Source organism: Parus major, chromosome 1 (genome assembly GCF_001522545.3).
Source record: "Parus major isolate Abel chromosome 1, Parus_major1.1, whole genome shotgun sequence".
Classification (NCBI taxonomy): Eukaryota; Metazoa; Chordata; class Aves; order Passeriformes; family Paridae; genus Parus; species Parus major.
Window position 1 is genome coordinate 97,834,181 of NC_031768.1, and position 6,494 is coordinate 97,840,674.

Here is a 6,494-nt window from a genome sequence, read left to right on the forward strand (position 1 = left end):
CTCCGTCCCGCCCCGTCCCGCTCCTCTCGTCCTTCTCCTCTCGTCCCTCTCCTCTCGTCCCTCTCCTCTCGTCCCGCCCTGTCCCTTCTCCCTTCCCTCTGGAGTTCTGGAATTATTTGACCCAGATCAAGTTACCTAGCAGATGTTTGAAGGGGTTTATGGAAGTATTAGATAAAAGCTCTTCTGTAAGTAGAGAATGTTCAAAGCTTGCTATGTGGGCATAGTAAAGATTTTTACTGTTTTTACTAATTTTTTAAGAGAGTTGTAAATGTTTGTTGTGGTTTAACCCCAGCTGGCAGATCACTTCCACCAGTAGGATGGAGAGAGAACTGGAAGAGTAAAAGTGAGAAAAATCATGGGCTGAGATAAAGAAAGTTTAATAGGGAAAAGAAAAGCTACACACTATCAAAGAGAAACAAGGATTTTTTTTCACTGCTTCCTATGGGCAGGCATGTGTTCAGTCAATGCCAGGAAAGCCAGACTCCATCAAGTATAATGGTGAATTGGGAAGGCAAAACACCATCACTCTGAATGTCCCTCTCTTCCTCCTTCTTCCCCACCTTCATATGCCAAACACGACACCATATGGTGTGGGACATCCCTGTGGTCACTTGGGGCCAGCTGTCCCAGATGTGTCCCCTCACAACTCCTTGTGCACCCCCAGCCCTAGTGGGGTGGGAGGAAGAAAAGGCTTTGACATTGTGTAAGCACGGCTCAGCAGTAATGGAAATATTTCTGCATTATCAAAACTGTTTCTATCATAAACCCAAAACACCACCTCATAAATCCTCACACCAGATACTATGAAGAGAATGAACTCTACCCCAGCCAAAACCACATTGCTAAATGCAAATCCATGACACAATAAAACCTGCAAAGCACACCCAAGTTAGAATCTGAGGTCACATAATAACATGTAATGTCATACTGTGAAATTAGCTGGGTCTGCTGTATGTGGTCTTTAATACCTGCATTACACAGCCATAAAAGCAACACACTGGAAAGCTAAGCTCTGTGGTTTTATGCACAAGTGGTTTTCATCTGCTCCTGAGGAGATGGTGAATGCAGCAGGGTGAGGGGAAAAAAATGGCAAAAGGAAGGAATTTGTTCACATTATTTGCAGTTGCTAATGTGCCTCCTGAAGTCAGTGGTAAGGCCTGGGGATTTCAGTGGAGTGAGTGACCCTTCCCAGCACTCTGTGGTTTGTATTCCTGCTTGTTGTATCCAAGTGGTGCTGGACCCTGCTGGGGAGACCCTTCCTGGGCCAGGAAAGGCTGTCAGCCCCAAGCCCATAGGGTACGTGGAGCAGACAGCTGTCCTCAGCCTGTTCCCACCTCTCTGACAACAGCTTTGAGCTTAGAGGATGCCCTGCTCCTGGCAAATCCAACAGCCATCCCATTACCTTTTTGCCTCACTCTGAATCACACATCCTTTTTAAGCAGTACTGCAGTGGCTTCTCTTACAAGGCACCTTTTGGTCCTGTAAATTAATTAAGTGTGGTTTGTTTATTTAAGAAGCATCCCTATAGTTTGCACGGTGTGCTGCAGTAACTGGAATGCAGGCAGAGGTGTGGCAGTGCCTGGGAGCAGGGAGCAGGCTGTGGGATAGCACAGGCTCCCTGGCCATCCCAGTGCCAGACTCCCTAGATAGAAGTGGCTGATAATAGGCTTTACCACTTGGGATTTCCTGGGATGGCTGTTTCACACATCTTAATACAGACGTAGGGAGTTTTCTCTTTTCAGGAATGTTCTTTGCCTTGCAGCTGTGTTGAAAGCTTTGAGAAGTGCTCCAGCTTCATTTCAGTGTCTGTGTTTGCTTTACAAAGCTGTGCACAGAAGTTATACCCTTTATATAGGGTATTGGTTTCTTTGCACGGTCTTTGCTGGATTTAAAGCCATCACGTGTTAGAAGTGCCAAACATTAGAAAGATCTGTGTACATTTTGACTCCAGGAGAAGCAGGATACAAAGGAGAAATTTTGTTTTATTTATTGTTTATGTTAGTAAACAATTCTTCCTGACTCTGCAGTTAACTTTTGAGCAACAAACCAATGGAAAGCTCCTAAAAAGCTCCATACGGGGATAATGATTGCTTAATCCCATCCAAGAAGATTTTAATAGAAATAATATTAAATCATATTACATTTGAAATTATTCCTTCAGGACAAGACAAAGCTCAGGGAAGTCCCTGGTAAAGATTATTTGATTTCAGGGGCTATCTGATTATGTCTTTAAAATTCCACTTCCATCTGTTTTCTAGTTTATGATGTTTCATTTTTTTACTTTCAAAGTCTCCAGTACCAGTTTAAAACTTTAAATTAGTGGAAAAATAATGTATCTGTTTGCCCCTTGGTTCCTTTCCAAACGGGATGACTTCCAGATTGATTCTGGCATCCTGCACAGCCTGAAAAACCCTCATGTGGTGTAACCAAAGAATTCAATAGCTCGCTATTGTCAAACACAGGGCTCGCAGATGCCAGGGCTTGGTTTACAGCAAACAAAGGGAGAGAGAGAAGCAGACAATATATTGACAGAACTGACACTGAGGCTGCAAGGGGTGGGCAGAAAAGGGAGGGGAGGTCAATATTACACAGGGTATGTGGTATGATAGAAATCTAAGTATTTGCAATGGGCTTAGGAAGCGCAGAAACTGCTATGATAGTAACAGTGGTTTTCTGACTTGATGGAAAATGAACACCACTACTTGAGGTGCACTTGAAAGAAGTGGCGTTTTAAATGCAGTGATGTCTGCAGAGCTCTGTGATTGAGTGTGTCTGATGGTTTGAAATGTTAAGTAATTCCATTGCAGTCAGGGTAAAAATGGTAATGAACAGCTTGGAAGAGTCTGAGTGTACTTACATGAAATGTTGAGCAATTAGCTTCTCTCTCTGCAGATGAATCCTGCAGTTTCCTTCTCATCAGCAGCAAAGTGACCTTTCAAAAACACGGAAGACACAGAAGCCAGTTCCAAAAACCTGCTTGATCTCTTGCCTGCTGATAAAGTGCATTGTAAGGATTTGGGATTTACATGGCACTGTAGACTTTGGGCTGAAGATTTTTAAACATTAACAGAAAGCTTTCTAACAGTGGGAATGTAGCCTGTTTAAGAATGGGACGTGTTATCAGCATATTCAATGTGGTAAGGAGAAAGAGGCTAAGCTCCCTGTAGCACCTGATACTATCAGCTTCTTTTCAGTTCCTTTAAAGCTCCTTTGAAAGTTCATTGTTCCGGATTTATATTCTGTACATGGCAGTCCACATGTTAAAATAAACCACATTTGTGTGTTTGGAATTGGCTGACAGTGAAAACCATATGGCTCTTGGTGCTTAAATAGCATCAGCCTGATCTGCACAGCTTATCTTTTTACTATGCATTTGAAGCAGGAGGGTTAGGAGGATGGCAATGGGATTTGAGCTGTTAGATTGTCTGGGCTGCCTGTGACATTGGCTTGTGCTCTGCACCCAGTCAAAAGGGAATAGCTGTGCTCTCAGTAAATCCACCTAAGGCATAAACGTGACTATATAATCTGTGGGGAAAAATTGATAGTAAAGTTTTAGTCAGGCTATCCTCATTGTGATATCCACATATTTGATTCATATGTGAGTGCTCCAGGAACATGGAAAAATACAACAACCTGCTGATACAGAATTTAAAAATATCAATAGTATGATGTTTTCCCTGTCAGCTTAGGCATTCATTTTTGCAGCCACTTAAACACTTGCTTGAAGTGAAGCATTTGAATGGTCTCAAGTGATAGGACCCTACATAATTTGTGAGTTTAGTCTGTGGAAAATAAAATTGTATTATTAATACCATTTATTCCCTCTGGCTATCTCAATTAATGATCGTGATTGCAAGGTTTGGTACTGATTACAGAAGAAAATGACAAAGTTTTGTGTAGATGGAAAGAGCCTGAGGTTTTGTGGAGGCAACAGATAATTTAATACTCTTCTTTCTTAGAAAAATAAGGATTTTTTGGACCACAAGAAAGTTTTGCTAGTGGTTACTGCTGGCAAGTGTCTGTGCATCACATCTGAAGCTCACAGCTGAAGTCTCCCCCCACAATGCTAAATGGATGCATGCCCTCCTTCCATTACCATTCTGGTTGCAAGCTGGTGGTGTCCCATGCAGTCTAAATGTCCTTTGCAGGTTGGAGATCTAGACACCATCTTAACCACAAGAGCCAGGGTGTGCTCATCCTGCACATCACAGCCCAGGGGTGCTGGAACTACCTGTGCACAAGGGAAGAAGTCACTGCGCTGTGCTAGCATGGAAGTACCCCAATGCTGTCACATTCCCCAGTACCATGAAAGAGTGATGGCAAATGCTCAGAGGCTTTGGGGAGCCTGTGAAGGGAGAAGTTTTGAGATTCTTCCTGCTCCAGCTGTAGCCCCCTCTTTTCTACCTGATCTGATGAAAGAGAACTGCTAAGACCTGCTGTCATGGTGATTAGATTCCTTCCATGTCAGAGCACACCCTGATGTTGCTCTTCAGACTCTGTTGCCTGTCATACACATTCCATCTTTATGTCCTTTGAGAGATGAGAAGTGCAGGATGGGGCCTGGCAAGGACACCCAGCAGTATTGTGTCAATAATCAGCCTCAGTTTTGCTTCTAGAATTCAGTGTTTACAGTTTCCCTGCCCAAAGCCACAAAGATGTCCCTGGGAATATACCAGCCTCTGTGAAGTGGCTACCCCTGAACTGCAAGGCTTTCTCATCCTGGAAGACTAAACTTGGCAGGCTGGTTGGCAGCTGCATTCAAGGTGTTCTTTTCCTGGACAGCCACAAGCTGAAAAGGGAGGAGCATGAGAGAGTGAATAACATATAGTAGAACAGATATTTAAAGGAGATAAGCTTGCAGGGGTAGGGACTATTTGGAGACATAACATAACATAACATAACATAACACAACATAACATAACCACTCTCTTCATTGAAGATATAAATTTATTTAGAAGAGAAGATGCTCATGATCTCATACACAAGGCTTTGAAGAGCATGCCCTGCTGTCTCCTACATCAGGACAAGTGTGGTCTTAATGGGAAGGGGGAGCAGGGCTGCAGAACAATGGAATGCATACCAAACCTACCCTCCATGTTCTTCCTCGAGTATGAGTGTCTTGTGAAAATTTATAATACAAATTATAATTTGTATTTATAATACAAATTACAGTGGGTTTAAGGTTCTTCACTATCAAAGATCTAAAAGCAAAATGTCTTTGTTGGCTGCCTTGAGAAGGAAAATGCTGACTCATAGGAGGAGAGATTCTGGTTGTATTTTATGAAAATATATAGTTAATGTGTATTTACAAATACATTAAGTTTATGTATACTTTAAATATACAGTTCCATCAGCAGTTTCACTGTATATCAATTAAAGCATTCTGTGAATAATGTGCAAACTGTAATATACCAAATGATAAATACCTGAATACATATCATACGTATCCAAAATACATATCTTTGATATTTTGTATTCAGTCTTTAGTAATTTGACAGTGATAAATGATCTTTCAGAATTATATTTGTGGGTTGTTTTTGGTTTTTTCACTAATATGTGATGGAGCAGGTCTCAGTGTTTTATACCTGGTCATCTCTATATCCTATGGGAAGAGTATGGAAATATGTTTGTACATATTTTTAAGGAGCAGTTAAGAGAACTTGCTCACAAAGCATTATCATTCAAAGACACATAATAATGCAAGGGAGGAAAAATGTATCTTAGAGAGTCAATTTTGTGTGTCACGGCAAATTCAGAAATTATTTTGGAGAAAATTGTTTCCCCAACAACCAAATGCAGTGAAAGGTCAAGTGTGAGGCCCAAGTGTGTCGGGGAAAGGGAATTGTGGAAGAGCAGGTGGTGGGGGATTGAGCCTGTGCTATCTTGGTCCTTAAACCTTCTGCTGCCGTGGTGGCTTCTGCCAGGGACAGGGTGTAAATCTCTCCAGATAATACACTTAACTCACCAGCCAGCATCCTAAAGCAAGGTGCTAAGGTAATTTCTCTGGTTCTCCGGCAGAGGGAATGGACACATTTTTAGGGGCCCGGTGTCTGATGTGGAACGGCTGAGGGAGCTGGGCCTGTTTGTCTGGAGAAGCCTGAGGGGACCTCGCCGATGCCGATCAGCTTCTGAAGGGAGGGCGTCAACAGGATGGACCAGGCTCTGCTCGGTCGTGCCCAGCAATGGGACAAGAGGCCATGGGCAGAAACTGAGCCCCAGGAAGTTCCATCTGAACACGGGGAAGAACTTCTTTCCCGTGCAGTGACCGGGCACTAGAAGAGATTACGCACACATGGTGCGGAGTCTCCCGCACCGGAGGCATACTGTGCCGTGTGTCCCGGGCTGTCCCTGCGGGAGCGGGGCGGTGGGAGCAGTGCCCCGCAGTGCCCCTCAGGGCCCCGCAGTGCCCCTCAAAGCCCCGCCGTGCTCCCATGGCCGCCCCATCCCGGCGGGGTTCCCTGGGCGCCGCAATCCCAGCCCACCGACCCCACCGG